Here is a 17755-nt window from a genome sequence, read left to right as displayed (position 1 = left end):
AAGGCTGCTGTTGACTATGGAGAGACAGATTGAGGGGATGTAGGGGAGGAGACTGTGGTGGGAAATGCCTGTGGAAGAAAGCCAGGCAGCCACTGAAGCAAGGCGATACTGCTGAGTCACACATAGGGGTTGGAGCCATCACCATAGCCTCTCTCTCCCCAAAGGCCAGCATGGGCAGCTGAACAGCTGAGAGGCTGGCCCATTAAACGCCTGACACAGGGAACTACAGAGAAGGACCCCACACAGGGTGCCCCTTTAATGCATGATTCACCAATCTACAGACTAAGACCCACATGCAGAGGTGGAAATGAAACCGCAATTGAAACCCAGGGGCAGTGTGTCTAAGGAAGAAGACCCACAACCTTCCCACCATCTGTACAAGCTGTAGCTTAAATCCACACAATCAACTAGCCAGACTCTATGTCTATGGAATATATAAAAGGACATTGAGAACTCCCACAAAAGAAAACACCCTAGTTCTGGTAGCTATGGACATTGGAGGCAAGAACACACAGGAGTAGGACAAGATTAGAATCTGAGCTACCCCCACAGAAGGTTCAGAGACCAGCACGTTGTTGGAGGGCATCCTAGGGAGGTGAGGTGGACTGTGACTCCCGCGAAGATAAGGAATCTGACAGTAGTGACTCAAGAAAAACGTTTATTATTCCTATAGTTTGACCTGTTCTGTGGATTCTTTTGGATTTTTGTAAATTTATTTCCCCCCCCCCTCAGGCCCCCCCATTGTAGTTGTCGGTTTTATTGGCACTATGAAATCTAATTAAGCTTCTGATTTTGTTTTCTCAGTTTTTTTTTTTTTTTTTAAATAAACCTCTGCCTCTGTGTTGGGCTTTTGCAGTTCTGTGGAGTTTTCTTTTTCTTTTTTCTTAATTTTAGTTTTTTAAAATTATTATTATTTTTCTACATTTATCCCTTTGTTTGCTTTTCCTACTGTTCTTTTCCCCTTGCAGTTAATCTTTAATGTATATAAATCTTTTTATCTACTTCTATTTAACTTTGCATAGCTATTATTTCTTTCTTTTTGTTCTTTTCATTCCTCTCAATATATTTATTAGTTTTGTTTCATTGCTTTATTCCCCACATCGCACCTTGCTTTAGTTTTTTTTTTTTTTTTTTTCCAGTTTGTGTTTTAGTTAATTTTGTTCTTAACTGATAGATATGATTTTTGGTTTCCTTTGTTTCCTGGGTCAATCTATTGCACTTTAGTTTTGTTGGACTGTTTTAATTTTTCTTATGAGTATATATGTGTATGTGTATATTTCATTATTTTAATTATTATTTGCCAGATTTTGTAACTGCCATTTGTCTGGCATTCGTCTTTGGTCTCTTGTTTTTGGGTATTTGTTTTAATCTTACTTAATGCCATAACATACCACTTGTGATATCTTTGTTCTTGACCAAAGATCAGGTACTGAGCCTTTGGAGTGGGAGCACTGACTCCAAGACCTTAGACTATGAGAGAACTAACCCTGGGGAGTATTGAATAATGAGAACGCACACAAAGGAAATCACTTGAATACAAGACCCAGGACCACCCAACCACCAGTAGAACCCTGTGCAGGACGCCTCATCTAAACAACAAACAAAACAAAAATACAAACCAAATCATAACCAGACAGGATTACCACCTCACTCAGCCTTGCCCATCAAAGGAAAAACAACAACAACAACAAAAAAAAAAACCCAGCACAAATCTCACCCTCTATGATGCTTACACAAACCACTGAACCAACCTTAAGAGGGCAGAAACCAAAAGGAAGAAAGGATTCAGTCTTGAAACCTGGGAAAAGGAGACCTCAAACACAATAAGTTAAAAAAAAAAAAAAAGGCTGAGAAATACTACACAAATGAAGGAACAAACTAGAAACACAAAAGTCCAAATAAATGAAGAGGAAATAGGCAAACTACCTGAAAAAAATTCAGAATAATCATAGTAAAGATGATCAAAAACCTTGAAAACAGAATGGAGAAAAGGCAAAAATCAATTAACATAGACCTAGAATAATTAAAGAATAAACACATGGAGACAACACAATTACTGAAAATAAAAATACTCTAGAAGGAATCAATAGCAGAATATCTGAAGCAGAAGAACAAATCAAGTGAGCTGGAGGATAAAATGGTGGAAATAACTTCTGAAGAGCAGCATATAGTAAAATGAATTAAAAGAACTGAGGATAATCTCAGAGACCTGTGGGACAATATCAAATGCAACAACATTCAAATTATGGGGGTTCCAGAAAAAGAAGGGTATGAGAAAATCTTTTAAGAGATTATAGTTGGAAATTTCCCCAGCATGGAAAAGGAAATAGTCAATCAAGTCCAAGAGGTGCAAAGAGTCCGATACAGGATAAACCCAAGGAGAAATACACCAACACACACACTAACCAAACTAACAAAGGTTACACACAAAGAAAGAATATTAAAAACATCAAGGGAAAAGCAACAACTAACATATAAGGCAAACCCCATACGTTTAACAGATGATCATTCAGCAGAAACTTTGCAGGCCAGAAGGGAATGGTGGGTATATTTAAAATACTGAAAGGGGAAAACCTACAACCAAGATTACTCTACTTGGCAAGGATCTCATTCAAAATTTAGGGAGAAATCAAAAGCTTTTCAGAAAAGCAAAAGTTAAGAGAATTCAGTACCACCAAACTAGCTTTACAAAAAATGTTAATGGGACTTATGTAGTCAAGAAATAGAAGAAAAAGATCTACAAAATCAAATCTGAAGCAATTAAGAAAATGGCAATAGGAACATATATGTCAATAATTATTTTAAATGTAAATGGAATAAATGCTCCAACCAAAAGACACAGACTGGCTGAATGGATACAAAAACAAGACCCATATATATGCTGTCTACAAGAAAGCCACTTCAGACAGACCTCAAGACACATATAGACTGAAAGTGAGTGGATGGAAAATATATATTCCATGCAAGTGAGAAGCAAAAGAAAGCTGGAGTAGCTATCCTCATATCAGACAAAATAGACTTTAATATAAAGAATATTACAAGAGATAAGGAAGGACACTACATGTATCTATGCACCTATCTCAATATAGGAGCACCTCAATACATAAGACAAACACTAACAGACATAAAAGGAGAAATTGACAGTAACATAATAATAGTAGGAGACTTTAACACCCCACTCACACCAATGGACAGATCATCAAAACAGAAAATTAATGAAGATTCACAAAATTTTCCTGTTGTCTTAAAGGCTACATTAGATCAGATGGACCTCACTGATATCTTCAGGACATTCCATCCAAATGCAGAAGAATACACCTTCTTCTCAAGTGCATGTGGAACATTCTCCAGGATAGACCACATCTTGGGTCACAAATCAAACCTCAGTAAATTTAGGGAAATTGAAATTGTATCAAACATCCTTTCTGACCAAAACACTGAGATAGGATATCAATTACAATTTTAAAAACTGTAAAAAACACAAACACAGGGAGATTAAACAATATGTCTCTAAATAACCAACAGGTTACTGAAGAAATCCAAAGGGAAATCAAAAAGTTTCTAGAAACAAATGACAATGAAAACATGACAACTCAAAACCTATGGAATGCAGCAAAAGCAATTCTAAGAGGGAAGTTTATAGCAATACAATCCTACCTCAAGAAACAACAAAATAGACAACTGAACTTTACACCTAAAACAACTGGAAAAAGAACAAAAAACCTCCCAAAGTTAGTGGAAGGAAAAAAATCATAAATATCCAAGCAGAAAGAAATGAAAAAAAAAAAAAAAAAGACACAATAGCAAAGATTAATAAAACTAAAAGCTTGTTCTTTGAGAAGATAAACAAAAATAACATCCTTCAGCTAGACTAATCAAGAAAAAAAGAGAGAAGAATCAAATCAACAAAATTAGAAATGAAAAAGGAGAGGTTACAGCAGACAATGCAGAAATATGAAGGATTATAGGAGACTATTACGAACAACTATATGGCAATAAAATGGATAACCTGGAGGAAATGGACAGATACTTAGAAAAGTTCAATCCTCCAAGACTGAACAAGGAAGAAATAGAAATTATAAACAACCCAATTACAAGCAGTGAAATTGAAGCTGTGATCAAAAATCTCCCAAAAAACAAAAGCCCAGGACCAGATGATTTCACAGGAGAATTCTATTTTAAACATTTAGAGAACAGCTAATGCCTATCCTTCTAAAACTCTTTCAAAATATTGCAAAGGAAGGAACCCTTCCAAACTCATTCTATGAGGCCACCATCACCCTGACACCAAAACCAGACAAAGGCAATGCAAAAAAGAAAACTACAGGACAATATCACTGATGAACATAGATGCAAAAATCCTCAACAAAATTTTAGCAAACAGATTTCAGCAACACATCAAAAATCTCATAGACCATAATCAAGTTGAGTTTATTCCAGGGACTGAACAATTCTTTAATGTGATACACTATATTAACAAATCGAAAGATAAAAATCATATGATTATCTCAATAGATGCAGAAAAAGCCTTTGACAAAATTTAGCACCCATTTATAATTAAAACTTTTCAAAAATGGGCATAGAAGGAACCTACCTCAACATAGTAGAAGCCATATATGATAAGCCTACAGCAAACGTTATTCTCAATCATGAAAAACTGAAAGCATTCTCCCTAAGATCAGGACCAAGACAAGAGTGTCCACTTTCACCACTATTACTCAACATAGTTTTGGAAGTCCTAGCTCCAGAAATCAGAGAAGAAAAAGAAATAAAAGGAATCCAGATTGAAAAAGAAGTAAAGCTCTCATTGTTTGCGGATAACATGATACTGTACATAGAAAACCCTTCAGACAGTATCAGAAACCTGCTAGAGTTAATAAGTGAGTAGAGGAAACTTGCAGGATACAAAATCAATACACAGAAATCACTTGCATTTCTATATATTTACAATGAGAAATCAGAAAGAGAAATTAAAGAATCAATCCCAATCACCAGTGCAATGAAAAGAATGAAATATCTAGCAATAAACTTAGCTAAGGGGACAAAAAACTGTACGCAGAAAATTATAAGACACTGATGAAAGAAATCAAAGATGACATAAATAGATGGATAGATAGTCCATGTTTCTGGGTAGGAAGAATCAATGTTATGAAAACAACTATACCACCAAATTGAAAAAGCAAGAGAGTTCCAGAAAAATATCTATTTCTGCTTTATTGACTATGTCAAAGCCTTTGACTGTGTGGATCACAATAAACTGTGGAAAATTCTTCAAGAGATGGGAATACCAGACCTCCTGACCTGCCTCTTGAGAAATCTATATGCAGGTCAGGAAGCAACAGTTAGAACTGGACATGGAACAACAGACTGGTTCCAAATAGGAAAAGGAGTACGTCAAGGCTGTATATTGTCACCCTGCTTATTTAACTTCTATGCAGAGTACATCATGAGAAACATTGGGCTGGAAGAAGCACAAGCTGGAATCAAGATTGCTGGGAGAAATATCAATAACCTCAGATATGCAGATGACACCACCCTTATGGCAGAAAGTGAAGAGGAACTAAAAAGCCTCTTGATGAAAGTGAAAGAGGAGAGTGAAAAAATTGGCTTAAAGCTCAACATTCAGAAAACAAAGATCATGCATCTGGTCCCATCACTTCATGGGAAAGAGATGGGGAAACAGTGGAAACAGTGTCAGACTTTATTTTGGGGGGCTCCAAAATCACTGCAGATGGTGACTGCAGCCATGAAATTAAAAGACGCTTACTCCTTGGAAGGAAAGTTATGACCAACCTAGATAGCATATTGAAAAGCAGAGACATTACTTTGCCAACAAAGGTCCGTCTAGTCAAGGCTATGGTTTTTCCTGTGGTCATGTATGGATGTGAGAGTTGGACTGTGAAGAAGGCTGAGTGCCAAAGAATTGATGCTTTTGAACTGTGGTGTTGGAGAAGACTCCTGAGAGCCCCTTGGACTGCAAGGAGATCCAACCAGTCCATTCTGAAGGAGATCAGCTCTGGATCCTCTTTGGAGGGAATGATGCTAAAGCTGAAGCTCCAGTACTTTGGCCACCTCATGTGAAGAGTTGACTCATTGTAAAAGACTCTGATGCTGGGAGGGATTGGGGGCAGGAGGAGAAGGGGACAACAGAGGATGAGCTGGCTGGATGGCATCACCGACTCAATGGACATGAGTTTGAGTGAACTCTGGGAGTTGGTGATGGATAGGGAGGCCTGGCGTGCTGTGATTCATGGGGTTGCAAAGAGTTGGACACGACTGAGCGACTGAACTGAACTGAACTGATATTACCAAATGCAATCCACAGATTCAGTCCGATCCCTATCAAATTACCAATGGCATTTTACACAGAACTAGCCAAAGAATTGATGCTTTTGAACTGTGGTGTTGGAGAAGACACTTGCGAGTCCCTTGGACTGCAAAGAGATCCAACCAGTCCATTCTAAAGGTGATCAGTTGTGGGTGTTCCTTGGAAGGAATGATGCTTAAGCTGAAACTCCAGTACTTTGGCCACCTCATGAGAAGAGTTGAGTCATTGGAAAAGACTCTGATGATGGGAGGGATTGGGGGCAGGAGGAGAAGGGCACAACAGAGGATGAGATGGCTGGATGGCATCACTGACTCGATGGAGGTGAGTTTGAGTGAACTCTGGGAGTTGGTGATGGACAGGGAGGCCTGGCGTGCTGCAGTTCATGGGGTCGCAAAGAGTCAGACACGACTGAGTGACTGAACTGAACTGAACTGAGAACAAAAAAATTCACAATTCATATGAAAACACAAAAGACCATGAATAGCCAAAGCAGTCAAGAAAGAAGACTGAGCTGGAGGAATCAACGTTCAGACAACCTTCTTGACTTCAGACTATACTACCAAGGTGCAATCATCAAGAGTATATGGTACTGGCACAAAAATAGAAATATAGACCAATGGAACAAGATAGAAAGCCCAGAAATAAACTCATGCCAGTGGGTACCTTATTTGACAATGGAGGCAAGAATATACAATGGGGCAAAGACAGCCTCTTCTATAAACGGTGTTGCGAAAACTGGACATGTAAAAGAATGAAATTAGAGCACTTCCTAATACCATACACAAATATAAACCAAAATAGATTGAAGACCTAAATGTAAGACCAGAAACTATAAAACTCTAGAGGAAAATATAGACAGAACACTAAGTGACATAAATCAAAGCAAGAGGAGGTGGTCGTAAGATGGTGGAGGAATAGGATGGGGAGACCACTTTCTGCCCCACAAATTCATCAAAAAAAAACATTTGAGCGCCGAGAAAATTCCACAGAACAACTTCTGAATGCTGGCAGAGGACATCAGGCACCCAGAAAAGCAGCCCATTGTCTTCGAAAGGAGGTAGGACAAAATATAAAATATAAAAAGGGAGACAAAAGAGGTAGGGATGGAGATCCGTCCTGGGAAGGGAGTCCTAAAAAAAGAGAGAAGTTTCCAAACACCAGGAAACACTCTCTCCGGTGGGTCTGTGGCAAGCCTTGGAATCTCAGAGGGCAAGATAACCAGGAGGAAAAATAAATAAATAATTAAAACCCACAGATTACGTGCCTAACAGCAACTTCCAGCGGTGCAACAGCCCAGATGCTCGCATCCCCCACTAGCAAGTGGGGGAGGGACAGGGAGGAGCGGGCTGCGTTGCTTAGGGTAAGGACCGGCCCTGAATGCCCTGAGGGCAATCTGAGGGAACTAGCTTGAGATAGCAATCCAGACTATCAGATGGCTCTCCCGCGAACCTGCAAAAAGCCCTAACCATGGCCAGGCACGCTCACAGAACAAAGGACTGAGCAGAGCTAACTGGCTGCGGACCAGCCCATCCCCCACCAGAGACAGGCAGGAAAGGGCAGCCAGAGCTGGAAGGGGACAATCACGGCCCCAGAGAGGCATCCTATACCAAACTGCAAGCAGATTTTGTTGCTAACCAAGTCTTCTTGGGATTCTGGATGGTCAACATCCGCCAGGAGGGTCGCAGCCAGAGATCAGCTTCCCAGAAGTGATACATGGCACACCTGAGAAGACACACCCCTTGTACAACCAGAAAACCCAGCGGCTGGGATGGGGGAGGGGATAAGTTGCAGCCTTCAACTGGGGGCGACTACGCGTGCCAAGGACCTGGTCACCTGAGCTGCTTGGACCTGGGACGGAAGCAAAACGCAGGCCCAACCAAGTCTGAGCCTTTGTGGAGTACCCCAGAACCTGAATGGCTTAGACCTGGGAAGTGCAGGCAAACCAGGGCCCCATCAGACAGTTCCCGGCAGAGCAACTTAGAGTCTGAGCAGTGTAGACTGGGAAGCACACATGCCATGAGCAGGGGCAAACCCAGTGTGGCTGAATCAGTGTGAACACACACCAGTGATATTTGTTTGCAGTGTTCCTCCCTCCCCAAACCACGACTGAACAAGCGAGCCTAAAAAAAAAAAAAAAAAAAAAATGACCACCACCGCGCCCCTTGTGTCAGGGTGGAAATTAGACACTGAAGAGACCAGCAAATAGAAGAAACTAAAATAAACAGAGGGGACTGCTTTGGAAGTGACAGGTGCAATAGATTAAAACCCTGTAGTTAGCACCGACTACATAGAAAGGGGCCTATAGACCATGAGAAGTACAAGCCAGACCAAGGAACTATCTGAAAATGAACTGACCCCACACTGTCCACAACAGCTTCAGAGAAAGTCTTAGATATATTTTTACTATTGCCATTTTTTAAATAAAAAAATTATTTTATTTATTTATTTTGGTTATTTTTAAGTCCCCATTACTCCTTTAATCTTCATTTTTATAACCTACTATTACTTTACACAAAAAAAAGACCCTATTTTTAAAGCAAGCTTCATGTACATATAGTTTATAATTTCTGTGACTTTGTGTTTTTTGTTTGTTTTATTGGTTTTTTTTTTTTTTTTTTTTTTAATACTGTATTTTTGAGAATCTAACCTCTGTCAAGATTTTTAATCTTTGCTTTTTGGTATTTGTTATCAACTTTGTACCTTTAAGAACCCAATCTTCAATACCCATTTTTGCTTGGGAGTGAGATCTCTGGCCTGATGGCTTTCTCTCCCTTTTGACTCTCCATTTTCTCCACCAGGTCGCCTCTATCTCCCCCTGCCCTTTTCTTCTCTACCCAACTCGGTGAATCTCCTTGTGTGTTCCAGGCTGTGGAGAACACTTAGGGAATTGATTACTGGCTGAATCTGTCTCTCTCCTTTTGATTCCCCCTTTTATCCTCCTGGCCACCTCTGTCTCCTTCCTCCCTCTTCTATTCTCTGTGTAACTCCATGAACATCTCTGAGGTATCCAGACTGTGGAGAGCACATAAGGAAGTAATTACTGGCTAGCTTGCTCTCTCCCCTTTTGATTCCCCCTCTTCTCCTCCTGGTCACTTCTATCTCCCTCCTCCCTCTTCTCTTCTCCATGTAACTCTGTGTACCTCTCCAGATGTCCCTCACTGTGGAGAAACTTCATCATTAACCTAGATGTTTTTTTATCATCAGTGCTGTATAGATGGAGAAGTCTTGAGGCTACTGTAAGAATAAGACTGAAAACCAGAGACAGAAGGCTTAAGTTCAAATCCTGAGAACACCAGAGAACTCCTGAATCCAGGGAACATTAATTGATAGGAGCTCCTCAAACGCCTCCATACCTACACTGAAACCAAGCACCACCCAAAGGACAACAAGCTACAGAGCAAGACATACCATGCAAATTCTCCAGCAACACAGGAACATAACCCTGAGCCTCAATACACAGGCTGACCAAAGTCACACCAAACCCACTGACATCTCAAAACTTATTACTGGACACTTCATTGCACTCCAGAAGGAAGAAATCCAGCTCCACCCACCAGAACACTGACACAAGCTTCCCTAACCAGAAAACCTTGACAAGCCACCCGTCCAACCCCACCCACAGCGAGGAACCTCCACAATAAAGAGGAACCACCAACTGCCAGAATACAAAAGGCCACCCCAAACACAGCAATATAAACAAGATGAAAAGGCAGAGAAATACCCAGCAGGTAAAGGAACAGGATAAATGCCCACTAAACCAAACAAAAGAGGAAGAGATAGGGAATCTATCTGATAAAAAATTCAAAATAATGATACTGAAAATGATCGAAAATCTTGAAAAAAAAATTGGAGTTACGGATAAATAGCCTGGAGACAAGGATCGAGAAGATATAAGAAAGGTTTAACAAGGACCTAGAAGAAATAAAAGAGAGTCAATATATAGTGAATAATGCAATAAATGAGATTTAAAAAAAAAACACTGTAGAGGGAATTGACAGTAGAATAACGGAGGCAGAAGATAGGATAAGTGAGGTAGAAGATAGAATGGTAGAAATAAATGAAACAGAGAAGAAAAAAGAATTAAGAGCAATGAGGACAAGCTCAGAGACCTCTGGGACAATGTTAAATGCCCAACATTCGAATCATAGGAGTCCCAGAAGAAGAAGACAAAAAGAAAGACCCTGAGAAAATACTGGAGGAGATAATAGTTGAAAACTTCCCTAAAATGGGGAAGGAAATAATCACCCAAGTCCAAGAAACCCAGAGAGTCCCAAACAGGATAAACACAAGGTGAAACACCCCAAGACACATATTAATCAAATTAACAAAGATCAAACACAAAGAACAAATACTAAAAGCAGCAAGGGAAAAACAACAAATAACACACAAGGGGGTTTCCATAAGGATAACAGCTGATCTTTCAATAGAAACTCTTCAGGCCAGGAGGGAATGGCAGAACATACTTAAAGTGATGAAAGAAAATAACCTACAGCCCAGATTACTGTACCCAGCAAGGATCTCATTCAAATATGAAGGAGAAATCAAAAGCTTTACAGACAAGCAAAATCTGAGAGAATTCAGCACTACCAAAATAGCTCTCCAACAAATGCTAAAGGGTCTTCTCTAGACAAGAAACACAGAAAGGGTGTATAAACTCAAACCCAAAACAACAAAGTTAATGGCAATGGGATCATACTTATCAGTAATTACCTTAAATGTAAATGGGTTGAATGCCCCAACCATAAGACAAAGACTGGCTGAATGGATACAAAAACAAGACCCCTATATATGTTGTATACAAGAGACCCACCTCAAAACAAGGGACACATACAGACTGAAAGTGAAGGGCTGGAAAAAGATATTCCACGCAAATAGAGACCAAAAGAAAGCAGAGGTAACAATACTCATATCAGATAAAATAGACTTTAAAACAAAGGCTGTCATTAAAAAGAATACATTTGAATCAGTTCTAATGAGGTGGATGAAACTGGAGCCTATTATACAGAGTGAAGTAAGCCAGAAGGAAAAACACCAATACAGTATACTAACGCATATATATGGAATTTAGAAAGATGGTAACGATAACCCTGTATACGAGACAGCAAAAGAGACACTGATGTATAGAACAGTCTTATGGACTCTGTGGGAGAGGGAGAGGGTGGGAAGATTTGGGAGAATGGCATTGAAACATGTGAAACGTCATGTATGAAACGAGATGCCAGTCCAGGTTCAATGCACGATGCTGGATGCTTGGGGCTGGTGCACTGAGACGACCCAGAGGGATGGTGTGGGGAGGGAGGAGGGAGGAGGGTTCAGGATGGGGAACACATGTATACTAATTAAATAATTTTCTATTAAAGAAAAAAAAAAAAGAAAAAAAATAAAACAAAGGCTGTGAAAAGAGCCAAAGAGGGACACTACATAATGATCAAAGGATCAATCTAAGAAGAAGATATAACAGTCATAAATATATATGAACCCAACATAGGAGCACCACAATATGTAAGACAAGTGCTAACAAGTATGAGAGGGGAAATTAACAATAACACAATAATAGTGGGAGACTTTAATACCCCACTCACACCTATGGATAGATCAACTAAACAAAAAATTAACAAGGAAACACAAACTTTAAATGATACAATAGACCAGTTAGACCTAATTGATATCTATAGGACATTTCACCCCAAAACAATGAATTTCACCTTTTTCTCAAGGACACATGGAACCTTCTCCAGGATAGATCACATCCTGGGCCATAAATCTAGTCTTGGTAAATTCAAAAAAATTGAAATCATTCCAAGCATCTTTTCTGATCACAATGCAGTAAGATTAGATCTCAATTACAGGACAAAAATATTAAAAATCCCAACATATGGAGTTTGAACAACACGCTGCTCAATAACCAACAAATCACAGAAGAAATCAAAAAAGAAATAAAAATATGCATAGAAACGAATGAAAACACAACAACCCAAAACCTATGGGACACTGTAAAAGCAGTACTAAGGGAAAGGTTCATAGCAATACAGGCTTAACTCAAGAAACAAGAAAAAAGTCAAATAAATAACCTATCTCTACACCTAAAGCAACTAGAAAAGGAAGAAATGAAGAACCCCAGGGTTAGTAGAAGGAAAGAAATCTTAAAAATTAGGGTAGAAATAAATGCAAAAGAAACAAAAGAGACCATAGCAAAAACCAACAAAGCCAAAAGCTTGTTCTTTGAGAAGATCAATAAAATTGACAAACCATTAGCCAGACTCATCAAGAAACAAAGGGAGAAGAATCAAATCAACAAATTTAGAAACGAAAATGGAGAGATCACAACAGACAACACAGAAATACAAAGGATCATAAGAGACTATTATCAGCAACTATATGCAAATAAAATGGACAACGTGGAAGAAATGGACAAATTCTTAGAAAAATACAACTTTCCAAAACTGAACCAGGAAGAAATAGAAAATCTTAACAGACCTATGATAAGCACAGGAATTGAAACTGTAATCAGAAATCTTCCAACAAACAAAAGCCCAGGACCAGACGGCTTCACAGCTGAATTCTACCAAAAATTTGGAGAAGAGCTAGCACCTATCCTACTCAAGCTCTTCCAGAAAATTCCAGAGGAAGATAAACTTCCAAACTCATTCTAGGAGGCCACCATCACCCTAATACCAAAACCGGATGAAGATGCCACAAAAAAAGAAAACTACAGGCCAATATCACTGATAAACATAGATGCAAAAATCCTTAACAAAATTCTAGCAAACAATCCAACAACATATTAAAAAGATCATACATCATGACCAAGTGGGCTTTATCCCAGGGGTGCAAGGATTCTTCAATATCTGCAAATCAATCAATGTAATATACCACATTAACAAATTGAAAAATAAAATAAAAGCCGTATGGCTATCTCAATAGATGCAGAGAAAGCCTTTGACAAAATTCAACATCCATTTATGATAAAAAAAAAAAAAAACCCTCCAGAAAGCAGGAATAGAAGGAACATACCTCAACATAATAAAAGCTATATATGACAAACTATCAGCAAACGTTATCCTCAATGGTGAAAAATTGAAAGCATTTCCCCTAAAGTCAGGAACAAGACAGGGGTGCCCACTCTCACCACTATTATTCAACATAAACATAGTTTTGGAAGTTTTGGCCACAGCAATCAAAGCAGAAAATGAAATAAAAGGAATCCAGATTGGAAAAGAAGAAGTAAAACTCTCACTGTTTTCAGATAACATGATCCTCTACATAGAAAACCCTAAAGACTCCACTAGAAAATTACTAAAGCTAATCAATGAATACAGTGAAGTTGCAGGATATAAAATCAACACACAGAAATCCCTTGCATTCCTATACACTAACAATGAGAGAACAGAAAGAGAAATTAAGGAAACAATTCCATTCACCATTGCAATGAAAAGAATAAAATACTTAGGAATATATCTACCTAAAGAAACAAAAGACCTATATATAGATAACTATAAAACACTGGTGAAAAAAATCAAAGAGGACACAAATAGATGGAGAAATATACTGTGTTCATGGATTGGAAGATATAATATAGTGAAAATGAGTATACTACCCAAAGCAATCTATAGATTCAATGCAATCCCTATCAAGCTACCAACGATATTTTTCAGAGAACTGGAACAAATAATTTCACAATTTGTATGGAAATACAAAAAAACCTTGAATAGCCAAAGCAATCTTGAGAAAGAAGAATGGAACTGGAGGAATCAACCTGTCTGACTTCAGGCTCTACTACAAAGCCATAGTCATCAAGATAGTATGGTACTGGCAGAAAGACAGAAATATAGATCAATGGAACAAAACAGAAAGCCAGAGATAAATCCACACACATATGGACACCTTATCTTTGACAAAAGAGGCAAGACTATACAATGGAGAAAAGACAATCTCTTTAACAAGTGGTGCTGGGAAAACAGGTCAACCACTTGTAAAAGAATGAAACTAGAGCACTGTCTAACACCATACACAAAAATAAACTCAAAATGGATTAAAGACCTAAATGTAACACCAGAAACTATAAAACTCCTAGAGGAAAACATAGGCAAAACACTCTCCGACATAAACCACAGCAGGATCCTCTATGACCCACCTCCCAGATTATTGGAAATAAAAGCAAAAATAAACAAATGGGACCTAATTAAAATTAAAAGCTTCTGCACAACAAAGGAAACTATAGGCAAGGTGAAAAGACAGCCTTCAGAATGGGAGAAAATAATAGCAAATGAAGCAATGGACAAAGAATCTCAAAAATATACAAGCAACTCCTGCAGCTCAATTCCAGAAAAATAAACGACCCAATCAACAAATGGGCCAAAGAACTAAACGGACATTTCTCCAAAGAAGACATACAGATGGCTAACAAACACATGAAAAGATGCTCAACATCACTCATTATCAGAGAAATGCAAATCAAAATCACAATGTGGTACTATTTCATGCCAGTCAGAATGGCTGCGATCCAAAAGTCTACAAGCAAGAAATGCTGGAGAGGGTATGGAGAAAAGGGAACCCTCTTACACTGTTGGTGGGAATGCAAACTAGTACAGCCACTATGGAGAACAGTGTGGAGATTCCTTAAAAAACTGGAAATAGAACTGCCTTATGACCCAGCAATCCCACAGCTGGGCATACACACTGAGGAAAACAGAATTGAAAGAGACACATGTACCCCAATGTTCATTGCAGCACTGTTTATAATAGCCAGGACGTGGAAGCAACCTAGATGTCCATCAGCAGATGAATGGATAAGAAAGCTGTGGTACATACACACAATGGAATATTACTCAGCCATTAAAAAGAATACATTTGAATCAGTTCTAATGAGGTGGATGAAACTGGAGCCTATTATACAGAGTAAAGTAAGCCAGAAAGGAAACACCAATACAGTATACTAATGCATATATATGGAATTTAGAAAGAAGATAACGATAACCCTGTATGTGAGACAGCAAAAGAGACACAGATGTATTGAACAGTCTTTTGGACTCTGTGGGAGAGGGCTAGGGAGGGATGATATGGGAGAATGGCACTGAAACATGTAAAATATCATATGTGAAACAAATCACCAGTCCAGGTTTGATGCATGATACAGGATGCTCGGGGCTGGTGCACTGGGATGACCCAGAGGGATGGGATGGGGAGGGAAGTGGAAGGGGAGTTCAGGATGGGGAATACATGTACACTCATGGTGGATTCAAGTCAATGTATGGCAAAACCAATACAATATTGTAAAGTAAAATTAATTAATTAATTAAAAAATAAAGTGAGGCACTATATACATTAAAAAAAAAATCAAAACAAGATTCTCTATGACCCACCTCCTAGAGTAATGGAAATAAAAACAAAAGTAAACAAGTGGGACCTGATTAAACTTAAAAGCTTTTGCACAGCAAAGGAAACTATAAGTAAGGTGAAAAGCCAACCCTCAGATTGGGAGAAAATAATAGCAACTGAAAAAACTGACAAAGGATTAATTTCCAAAATATGCAAGCAGCTCATACAACTCAATACCAAAAAAGCAAACAACCCAATCAAAAAGTGGGTAACAGACCTAAATAGCCATTTCTCCAAAGAAGACATACAGAAGGCTAATAAACACTTGAAAAGATGCTCAACATTACTCATTATTAGAGAAATGCAAATCAAAATTAGAATGAAATATTACCTCACACCAGTCAGAATGGCCATCATCAAAAGTCTACAACAATAAATGCTGGAAAGGGTGTGGAGAAAAAGGATTGTTCTTGCACTGTTGATGGGAATGTAAATTGATGCAGTCATGATGGAAGATGGTATGAAGATTCCTTAAAAAGCTAAGAGTAAAACCACCATGTGACCCAGCAATCCCACTCCTAGGCATATTCCCTGAGGAAATCAAAACTGAAAGAGACACATGTATCCCATTATTCATAACAGAGCTATTTACAATAGCTAAAACATGAAAGCAACCTAGATTTCCATTGACAGATGAATAGATAAAGAAGTGGTACATATACACAATGGAATATTACTCAGCCATAAAAAGGAATGCATTTAAGTCAGTTCTAATGAGGTGGATGAACCTAGAGCCTATTATCCAGAGTGAAGTAAGTCAGATAGAGAAAGATAAATATCATATTACAACCCATATATACAGAATCTAGAAAAATGGTAATGAAGAGTTTATTTGCAGGTCATCAGTGGAGAAACAGACATAGAGTATAGACTTATGGTCATGGGAGAGGGGAGGAGATGGTGAGAGGGTGATATGTATGATGAGAGTAACATGGAAATTTACATTACCATATGTAAAATAGATAGCCAGTGGGAATTTGCTGTATGCTCTTTATCAACCTAGAGGGGTGGGATGGGGAGGGAGATGGGTGGGAGCTTCAGAAGGGAGAGGATGTATGTATACCTATGACTGATCCATGTTGAGGTGTGACAGAAAACAACAAAATTCTGTAAAGCAATTATCGTTCTTTTAAAAAACAAACACTTTTATTTTTAAAAAGCCATTGTTTCCTCTGTCCATATATTTCTTTTCTCAAGACACATAAGATGATAAAGTATCTACTAAGCCACATCTCAGCCTCCAAGTTGATTCCTCAGTGTGGGACTGTATGCAATTTGTCTGCTTTAGAGAAATGATTCCAGTGTATTATTGTTTTGAGTTACTTGGCCCATTGTGAAAATTCAATAAATGCTTTAAAAATTAATAAACCAAAACATCAATTAAGTAGAATCAGGAGAACAGATGGAGGGGTTCTCACACCCTACGACAACTTCCAAAACCAAAAGGAAGAAGAAAAACTTCCCTGCTTCCAATGAAAAGACTGGCAAGGACTCAGTCTGTGAAGAGCCATGGACGCTTTGTTACTGAAGTCTCCCACTCTCCTTTCCCCTCTTTATAAATGCATTCTTCTTCTCTTGCCCTGAAGGACTTGCACATGGTTCACCAAGGGTGCAGACCCTGAATTGCAATTCTCTGCTGGTCCCAAATGAACCCATCTTTGCTGGAAAAGTATTTGGTTATTGTTTTAGATCAATTTGTTAACAAAATTGAGGGTTATCTTTTTTAAGAGTAAGAGAACAGTAAAAGGTAGCTTGAGTCCACCTCTATTCTCAATGCTGAGGATACAAAAATAAGAATACATTCTCCTCTCAAGGAACTCAGCTGCTGATGGGGAAAATAAATGCATTTCAGAGAGGAGAGAGCTCTACTAGGGGAATGCTCAAAGGTTATAAGACTGAGCAAATGACTATGACTGGGAGAGGAGGAAGTCTTTGGAGAGGAGATGATATTTAAACAGAAGTGAAGTTCAAGTCTGTTAGGCAGACAAAGGAGGGAAAGTGTGTATCTGGCAGGAAGAAAAGAAACCAGAGATGAAATGGTACAGCATA

The sequence above is a fragment of the Bos indicus genome, chromosome 19, assembly GCF_029378745.1.
Source record: "Bos indicus isolate NIAB-ARS_2022 breed Sahiwal x Tharparkar chromosome 19, NIAB-ARS_B.indTharparkar_mat_pri_1.0, whole genome shotgun sequence".
Lineage (NCBI taxonomy): Eukaryota > Metazoa > Chordata > Mammalia > Artiodactyla > Bovidae > Bos > Bos indicus.
This window is presented reverse-complemented; position numbering follows the sequence as displayed.